General features: G+C 41.0%; 1 pseudogene; it reads left to right on the top strand.

The window, feature by feature from the left end:
- The first annotated feature begins 856 nt into the window (after positions 1–856).
- On the top strand, positions 857–3,656 carry LOC102997518 (protein SEC13 homolog; annotated as a pseudogene).
- The last annotated feature ends 7,064 nt before the right edge of the window (positions 3,657–10,720 follow it).

Genomic DNA, 10,720 nt, shown 5'->3' on the forward strand with positions numbered 1-10,720 from the left:
CAAGAATGGGCTCTGAACTCAGGCTGTCACCACACTGCCTTCCTTTGGGGAAAAGTACTTTGGTAAGATTCTCTGTTAGAAAATCACAACTCATTCTTATTTTATTTTGTTGTTGTTTTTTCTATCCAAACTGTGTCTCACTTGTGATGTTAATGCCTTTGAAGAAAAATGACTGCTAAGATAATATGAGTCCCATCCAAGTAGAATGCCATTTTTTTTTTGATAATTTCAAACTTGATACCTCTCAATGAAACTGAGTTGGTTTTTCTATTTTTAATATACTTTATTCAGGCAAATAACATTCCTATTTTGCCACTTCAAAGTCACTGAAAGATTTGGAAAGTAGCTCTATACTCACAAAATATCTTGATTAAAACATCTTGATTAAATCTAACCTACCACAATTAAACAGATACGACCTTAAGACTGTGGCTTTTATGTAGATGCAATACAATAGGATATGAAGATAAGATTTGATACTCTCATAATTATATGAATGACATTTTGGAGCTAAGATATCCAGGTTAACAATCTAATATATTGATAAAGTAATCAGACATATTTTAATGATTCATGCTTTCCCTTAGTTCCACCCAGCAAAAAAAGTTGTGCTGAAACCTCCAACAGAGTTGCCAGATCTCCCCCTCATTTTTGTGTTGAAAAGATACTGCCAAATCATATGATCATAACTGACTAGTATATGTGTATATATTATATGTGTGTGTATATATATATATATATATATATTTTTTTTTTTTTTTTTTTTTTTTTTTTGCTACACGGCATGTGGGATCTTAGTTCCCCAACCAGGGATCAAACCCATGTCCCCTGCAGTGGAAGCACACAGTCTTAACTAATGGGCCACCAGGTAAGTCCCATAACTGAATAGTATTAAAAGTCCACTATAAGCTCCTCAAACAGTGTTTCAACCTTGAAACCAGAAAAAAGATAGGGACAAGTTTCCAAACACCAGAGCTCATGACAATAAAATTAGTCAATCTAATGAAAACTTACTTTTACCAAGTTAACACAATAATTTTGTAGACCAGTGTTCTGTAGACCACAATTAATGATCTTTTCCAGGGAAACATGCTGAAATGAAAATATTACAGCTTGCCCCATTAAAGATACATTGCTCTTTTGGAAGGCAGATCTAGATTTTAAATAGTGTTGCCCATTATAGAGTGGTCAAATGTGAAATAAAATGGACTGAGGCAAAGAATTGATGGCATTTGATGCTGGTTCATTGCACATGAATAAATGACTTCATTTCTCTGTTCCTCTCTCCTTTGCAGACTCCCAGATTTGCAGCTCCCACATGCCAATTTCAAGCATTTCAGTTTCATCTTTACCATTTGGGCCTTAGCTATACTATTTATGGCTTAATATATTTTATAATGTTATCCTATCTTATATATGAACTCAGAAATGCTGGCTATAAATTTTCTAATATAAATTAAACTAAATATAGACTACTGCTATCATAAAAATTTGATATGTGCACTATATAAAAATCACATGTGGCACATATGTATTTTAGGAACCACCTAAATAATTCAAGAGTCACTGAAAGTATTCAAGAGAGGTCCATTTGGTCTTCAGTGGGAGCTATATGTGCCAACCAAATGTATTAACTCATTTAAATCTCACTATACACCTATGAGGAGGATACTGTTTTATATACATTTTACAGATGTGTAAACTGAGACACAGAAAGACTTGCATGTCTTAGTCACAGAGCAGGCTCTACGGCTGACCAAGATTTCCACCATGACACACTGACTTCAGAGACTGTGCTCATAGCTATGATACAATAGTGCCCCTTGAGGTCTGTTTCCAGACTCAGACCAAGTTTTCAGATGCACAGAGATTGCTTCCAGTACAACTACACCATTCTAACGTGCATTTTCATTATGTGCTCTTTAATCATCCTATATATACTCTTCCCTGAAGAGACTGTAACCTTTGGAGACCAATCGAGGAGTCAGCATTTGGGAAGGATTTGGCTAATCTGAGGTCTTGGAAAGCAGGTTGAGGTACCTTCAAGCCATAGGCCACCTATCAGACAATATACTTTCATCACATTATGTTACTCCCTGTGGTTCCTACTGATACCAAAATGCCACGCAAGTCTCAATTTGTCAACCATTCCTGAGCCCCTCATTTATGCCTGTCAGTTTGCTAATCAATGTGAAGGATACATGATTGCCCATTACCTATCACTGCCAAACTAACTACCCCAAAATTCAGTGGCTTAAAACAGGTAATTTATTTTGCCCACAATTTTATTGGTCAGGAATCCTGGAAGAACCTGGAGGGGCAGTTCACCTCTGATCCATGTCGCAGCAAGTAGGGTGGCAAGAACTAAAGGATCCACTTCCAAGATGGCTTCTTCACTTGGGGGTCTGACACTTGTGTTCCTTGGTCATCTTTTTCCTCCACATGGTATTTTATCCTCCAGGGCCTCTTTATATAGCTTGGGCTTTTAGCAGCATGGCGATCTAGGATAACTGCACGTCTTACATGGTGTCTTGTTTCTATGAGGACGGAAGCAGAAGTTGACAGGTCAGTTAAGAGTTATGCTCAGACTGGTATAGCATCACTTCTAACATACGCTGTTAAAAAAGAAAAAAAGAGAGAGAGAGAAAAAAAATACGCTGTTGTTCAAAAGTGTCATGGGCTCACCCAGATTCAAGGGGGTGGAAAAATATTCTGCCTGCTGATGGGATAGTATCAAGGTCATATAGTGAAAGAGCATGAGGGGGTGGGAGATATTATTGCTGTCATCTTTGGAACATACAGTCTTCCACACCTCAAAAAGCTTTTACTCTAACTCACGGGTTCATCAATAAAAGTCCATGGATAAAATTTAGGAGGTCTGTGAACTTGGAAGGAAATAAATCATATTTTTATTTTCTCTAATCTCTAAACTTTAGCATTTCTATCCATTCTGAATGTAGGCACAAACTACAGTAGTTATAGCAATACCTGTGATTTTGTTACCAATAGAAATCACAGATATTTTTACAGCACATTCAGTTGGGTATCAGGGACCTGATCCTGGCCTGTGGTAGCTTCGATGGGGCCATCTCCCTACTGACCTATACCAGGTTGAGCCAGTGGGAAGTGAAGAAGATCAATAATGCTCACACTGCTGGCTTCAAAACAGTGAGCTGGGCCCCTGCTATCATGCCTGGAAGCTTCATAGACCAGCCATCTGGGCAGAAGTCCAACTACATCAAGAAATTTGCATCAGGCGGCTGTGACAACCTCATCAAATTGTGGAAGGAGGAGGAGAATGGCCAGTGGAAGGAAGAGCAGAAGTTGAAAGCACACAGTGACTGGGTTTGAGACATGGCCTGGGCCAGCTCCATTGGCCTGCCTACCAGCACCACTGCCAGCTGCTCCCAGGATGGTCGAGTGTTCATTTGTACCTGTGACGATGAACAGGCAATACATGGTCTCCCAAACTGTTGCACAAGTTCAATGATGTTGTATGGCATGTGAGCTTGTCCATCACAGCCAACATCCTGGCTGTCTCAGGTAGAGACAATAAAGTGACCCTGTGGAAGGAGTCAGTCAACTGGCAGTGGGTGTGCATCAGTGATGCCAACAAGGGCCAGGGTTCCATGTCCACTTCAGTCACAGAGCAGTGACTGAGAATGAGCAGTGACAAGACAGGCAGGGCCTGGCTCTCTACCTGCTGCCTCCAGGACTGCCCTTTCCTGGGCCAACTGACCACACAGCTGGGAGGAAGAACGCCCAGCTCCCACAATATCACTTGCTCCTGGGAGTCATAACAAATGCAACCAGATTCATCATCTGCCTTAACATGATTTGATATGGTTTGTAACTTACTATCCAGCTGAATGAACTCTTGTTCAGAGGGAAAAACTACAAATGACCTTCAAATCTATTATTTTAAAATATTTTGGGTCATTTTAATGTAACTTTTAGATGCAGGCATCATTTGCGGGGGCAGGGGGGTGTTTCCAAAGTATTTAAATAAATTCACATTGCTTATAAACAACAAAAAAAGAATCCCTGGATGCTATAGCTTCAATTCTGAGAAAAAAATAATTATGAACTTAATATTATATATCCAGTAAACATGTCTATCAAATGAGAGGGAAAATTAAGTCACTTTCAGACTTGTAAAAATTCAGCAGTCTTATTCCTCAAGCATCCTTTTAAGAAAATTACTTTTGAAGATATTCTTTAGCCAAAACAAGAGTAAAATTCAAGAAAGGTAAAGACTGGAGATCCAAGATAACTGGCTCCAATCCAGGACTAGGGTGACAGGAAGTCAGGATGACAGGTTGGCATCCATCCCAGAGAGCACCTGGTCCAGATTGAAATAAAAATTCAGAGGGTTCTGGGAAATGTATCTTCAACAATTACATTGCATCCCTTACCATGAATAGAATATATTTAGGAAGATAGATAATATTAGTGACTTGATGAAGACACATGATTAAAAATTAAATTAAAATAAAGACACTTTGAAATCAATATTAACACAATCACAATAATGGAAACAATGTGTATTGATATTTTCAATTTTAGACTCAACCAATGGACACACCATGAAAGGATTAATTATGGTTACAGAAGAGATGGTAAAACCTCACAAAAGTTGGCAGAGGGGCATGCAGATAGAAGAGTGGAAAAAGAGATAGAGAGAAGTATAAGAGTCCTAATTTACTCATTTTTAAAAATAATAGCTAACACTAGGTACTTACTATATGCCCACTCTAAGAGATAAACATGAATTAATTCATCTAATTTCCCAATATAAGGAAAAGAGAGGCACAGAGAAGCATCTAGCTTTCTATCATATATTGCTTCTTACTTCATGGAAAGTCAAAGAGATACAAAAGATATTTTGTGAATGACTAAGAAAATAAAAGATTTTTCTATATTATTTCTAAAAATAATAATATATCTACTAACAGCATAAAATAGGTACATATATTAACTTGGTGATTTTTATAGCTCTTCAGGAATTAGATCAGTTTTGTATAGTTCATGAATAGACAGATCAATGAGGGGAAAGAATATAAATTCCAGTTGCACACATGCATATAGAAAATTAATATATGGTAAAGTTGGTTTCAGTGAATAAGAGATATGGTTAAGAAAATGGCTAGTTTCTCGCTCCTGCAGCCACCAGCTCTCCCACGGGACCCATCCCCACCAGGGCTCCCGTGACCCCTGTGGTCACCACCTCCTCCTCTGTACCCAGTCCCCACCATGGGGAGCACTCTCGTGACCCCGGCTGCCACCACCTCCATGCCCCCTCCTCTCTGGGTGGACTCATGTGCTACAGGGCAGCCTCTGGATCAGACCCCTGTTGGTGGCCCATATGCAGAAGTGGGGCTGAAACCACAGCTGAGCCCCAGGGATCATGTAGCTAAGGAAGAAAAGCTGACATCTCTCCTCACAGCTGCACAAACTGCAAATTGACACTCCTGTGACTGGCTTTGTAAACTCAGCACCTACAGGACATCTGAATGGACAACGAATGCTCCCAGCCAAGACAGGTCTAGCTTTAGCAGCTGTAGACTTCGTGGGCACATACATATGGGAGCTAGGCCAGGCCAGAGTCTGAGCTGCCCACATAGCGCCCACAACAGGTCCAAATCCATGATTACTGCAATCCTGGGACCTGACTTTAGTGGATCTATGCTGGTGGCATAGTGAAAACGATGTCTGAGAGACACCAGGGCCAATTGCCAGCATACCCCTGGTTAAGGTGAGGCCGAGAGTGGGGCCAACAGTAGTGTAATCTGAGAGGTCGCACAGTGGGTGAAAGGTGATACGACAGAGCACACCCACAGGTGAACAGCTCCAGAGGAGGAATACTGAGTGGCTTCCCTCCCAGTGGGAGTGCTCCAATCCTGCCTACCTTGCACCACAGATCAGAAACACAGCTAAGAAACAGATCTTGGGAGTTTTACTATGACAACTAAGGAACAGACCCCACCTCTGTCAGGGCAGTGACAACCACAGAGCAAAGGGTAGGCCCTGTTCAATATCCAGTGCAGGCTCTGGTCACCATAACATCAGTTACACCTCCTAACAAGGGGATAATGACCAGCACACACTGAGGAAAGAGGTGGCAGACATCTGTACTAAAAATAGCCCTTGCACCAAAAAATATTAAACCTACTCAGGCTATACAGGGATGTTCCCACATAAAAACAGCCCTCCAAGATAGTCTAAGGGTCTGGCATTGGGAAGAAGAACCCCCAGAGAATTTAGCCTTGAAGCCCAGCAGGTCTTGAGTGCAGGAGCTCCACAGGGCTAGGGGAAACAGAGACTCCACTCTGGAGGGCTCACACAAGGCCTCACATGAACTGGGACCCAGCACAAAGAAGTACCTCCATAGGAACCTGGGCGACACCTACATAGGAGTCTTGGTGGATCTCCCGGGGAGGAGAAGGTGGACTATAGTTCACTGTGGGCTCAAGGACACTGGTAGCAGAAGCCCCAGGGAATATTGATCAGCATGAGCTCTCCCAGAGGTCCCCATTTCAGCACCAAGACCTGACTCCACCCAACAACCTGTAGGCCCCAGTGCTGGAAAGCCTCAGGCCAAACAACGAGATAGGAACACAGCCACACCAATCAGAAGACAGGCTGCCTAAAGTCATACTGAGCTCACAGCCACCTCAAAACACACTCCTTGACAGGGCCCTGCCCATCAGAGGGACAAGGCTCAGGTCCACACACCAGACGGCAGGCACCAGTCCCTCCCACCAGGAAGCCTGCACAAACCCCTGGACCAACCTCAACTACGAGGGGGCAGACACCCAAAGCAAGAGGAACTATGATCCTGCAGCCTGTGGAAAGAATATCAGAAGCACAGAAAGTTAGACAAAATGAGATAACAGAGAAATACTAAGGAACAAGATAAAACCACACAAGAACAAGATAAAAACCCATAAGAACACTAAATGAAGAGGAGACAGGCAATGTACCTGAAAAACAATTCAGAGTAATGATAGTAAAAACGATCAAAAATCTCAGAAAAAGATTGGAGCACAGATTGAGAAGATACAAGAAATGTCTAACAAGGAGCTAGAAGATTTAAAGAACAAACAGAGATGAAGAATACAATAGCTGAAATGAAAAATACACTAGAAGGAATCAACAGCGGAATATCTGAGGCAGAAGAATGGATAAGTGACCCGGAAGACAGAATGGTGGAAATCACTGCTGCAGAACAGAATAAACAAAAAAGAATGAAAAGAAATGAAGACAGCCTCAGAGAACTCTGGGACAACAGTAAACACACCAACATTTGCATTATAGGGTTCCCAGGAGGATAAGAGAAAAAGAAAGGGCCTGAGAAAACATTTGAAGATATTATAGCCAAAAACTTCCCTAACATGAGAAAGGAAACACTCACTCAAGTCCAGGAAATGTAGAGTCCCATACAGGCTGAATCCAAGGAGGAACACACCAAAACACATATTAATCAAACTGACAAAAATTCAAGACAAAGAAACAATATTAAAAGCCACAAGGGAAAAGCAACAAATAACATACAACAGAATCCCCATAAGGTTATCAGATGATTTTTCAGCAGAAAGTCTGCAGGCCAAAAGGGAGTGATTGATATATTTCAAGTGATGAAAGGGGAAAACCTACAACCAAGAATACTCTACCCAGTAAGGCTCTCATATAGATTTGACAGAGAAATCAAAAGTTTTAGACAAGCAAAAGCTAAAAGAATTCAGCAACACCAAATCAGCTTTACAACAAATGCTAAAGGAATTTCACTACGTGGGAAAGAGACCAGCAACTTAAAACAACCTTGTACATATATAGACAGCTATATCAAAACCTCATGGGAACAGCAAACCAAAAAACTACAACAGATACACACATACAAAAGAAAAAGCAAGCCAAACACAACACTAAAGATGTTCATCGAAAAAAAAAAAAAAGATGTTCATCAAACCACAACAGAAAAGAAAAAAAGAGGAAGGGAAGAAGAAAGGCCTACAGAAACAAACCCAAAGAAATTAAGAAAATGGTAATAGGAACATACATATCGATAATTACCTTCAATATGAATGAATTAAATGCTCCAACCAAAAGACACAGATGGGCAGAATGGATACAAAAACAAGGCCCATATATACGCTGTCTACAAGAGACCCACTTTAGACCTAGGGACACATACAGACTGAAAGTGAGGGAATAGAAAAAGATATTCCATGCAAATGGAAATCAAAAGAAAACTGGAGTAGCAATACTCATATCAGACAAAATAGATGTTAAAATAAATACTGTTACAAGTGACAAGGAAGGATACTACATAATGATCAAGGGATCAATGCAGGAAGAAGATATAACAATTGTAAATATATATGCACCCAACATAGGAGCACCTCAATATATAAGGCAAATGCTAACAGTCATAAAAGGGGAAATCAACAGTAACACAATAATAGTGGGGGGCTTTAACACCCAACTTACACCAATAGACAGATCATCCAGACAGAAAATTAATAAGGAAACACAAGCCTTAAATGACACATTAGACCAGATAGACTTACTTGATATCTATAGGACATTCTTTTTTTTTTTTTTTTTTTCTATAGGACATTCTATCCGAAAGCACCAGAATACACTTCCTTCTCAAGGGCACATGGAACATTCTGCAGGATAGATCATATCTTATGCCACAAATCAAGCCTTGGTAAAGTTAAGAAAATTGAAATCATATCAAGCATCTTTTCTGACCACAATGCTATGAGATTAGAAAACAATTACAGGAAAAAAAACTGTAAAAAAAAACACATAAATACATGGAGGCTAAACAATATGTCACTAAGCGACCAATGGATCACTGAATAAATCAAAGAAGAAATCAAAAAATACCTAAAGACAAATGACAATGAAAACACAATGAGAGGTTTAAATCCAGAAGACTAAGACCCTTCTAAGAGTGAGAGCATTCCCAAAGAAAGAATGTGCTACTTCAGAAGATAGTGACCTCACCAATGCTGAAGGAAGTTTAGTCCAGTAAAAAGTGAGTAAAGGAATAATAATAATTGCTAGGGGCCCTGAACCAAGATGGTGGAGTAGAAGGACGTGCTCTCACTCCCTCTTGTGAGAACACCAGAATCACAACTAGCTGCTGGACAATCATCAACAAGAAGACACTGGAACTCACCAAAAAACATACCCCACATCCAAAGACAAAGGAGAAGACACAGTGAGAAGGCAGGAGGGGCACAATCACAGTAAAATCAAATCCCATAACTGCTGGGTGAGTGACTCATAGACTGGAGAACACTTATACCACAGAAATCCACCCACTGGAGTGAAGGTTCTGAGCCCCACATCAGGCTTCCCAACCTGGGGGTCTGGCAACGGGAGGAGGAATTCCTAGAGAATCAGACTTTGAAGGCTAGTGGGAATTGATTGCAGGACTTTGACAGGACTGGGGGAAACAGAGACCCCACTCTTGGAGGGCACACACAAAGTAGTGTGCGCATCGGGACCCAGGGGAAGGAGCAGTGACCCTGGGGGAGACTGAACCAGACCTACCTGCTGGTGTTGGGGGGTCTCCTGCAGAGGCGGGGGATGGCTCTGTTTCACCGTGGGGACAAGGACACTGGCAGCGGAGGTTCTGGGAAGTGCTCCTTGGCGTGAGACCTCCCAGAGTCTGCCATTAACTCTATCAAAGAGCCCAGGTAGGCTCCAGTGTTGGGTTGCCTCAGGCAAAACAACCAACAGGGAGGGAACCCAGCCCCACCCATCAACAGTCAAGTGGATTAAAGTTTTACTGAGCTCTGACCGCCACAGCAACAGTCAGCTCTACCCACCACCAGAGCCTCCCATCAAGCCTCTTAGATAGCCTCAACCAACAGAGGGCAGACAGCAGAAGCAAGAAAAACTACAATCCTGCAGCCTGTGGAACAAAAACCACATTCATAGAAAGATAGACAAGATGAAAAGGCAGAGGGCTATATACCACATGAAGGAACAAGGTAAAACCCAAGAAAAACAACTAAATGAAGTGGAGATAGGTAACCTTCCAGAAAAAGAATTCAGAAAAATGATAGTGAAGACGATCCAGGACCTCGGAAAAAGAATGGAGGCAAAGATCGAGAAGATGTAAGAAATGTTTAAAAAAGACCTAGAAGAATTAAAGAACAAACAAACAGAGATGAACAATACAATAATGGAAATGAAAACTGCACTAGAAGGAATCAATAGCAGAAAAACTGAGGCAGAAGAACGGATAAGTGACCTGAAAAACAGAATGGTGGAATTCACTGCTGTGGAACAGAATAAAGAAAAGAGAATGAAAAGAAATGGAGATAGCCTAAGAGACCACTGGGACAACATTAAATGCAACAACATTCGCATTATAAGGGTCACAGAAGGAGAAGAGAGAGAGAAAGGACCAGAGAAAATATTTGAAGAGACTATAGCCGAAAACTTCCCTAACATGGGAAAGGAAATAGCCACCTAAGTCCAGGAAGCACAGAGAGTCCCATACAGGATAAACCCAAGGAGAAACATGCTGAGACACATAACAATCAAATTGGCAAAAATTAAAGACAAAGAAAAATTATTGAGAGCAGCAAGGGAAATATGACAAATAACATACAAGGGAACTCCCATAAGGTTAACAGCTGATTTCTCAACAGAAACTCTACAAGCCAGAAGGGAGTGGCATGATATGCTTAAAGTG

Source organism: Balaenoptera acutorostrata, chromosome 4, assembly GCF_949987535.1.
Source record: "Balaenoptera acutorostrata chromosome 4, mBalAcu1.1, whole genome shotgun sequence".
NCBI lineage: Eukaryota > Metazoa > Chordata > Mammalia > Artiodactyla > Balaenopteridae > Balaenoptera > Balaenoptera acutorostrata.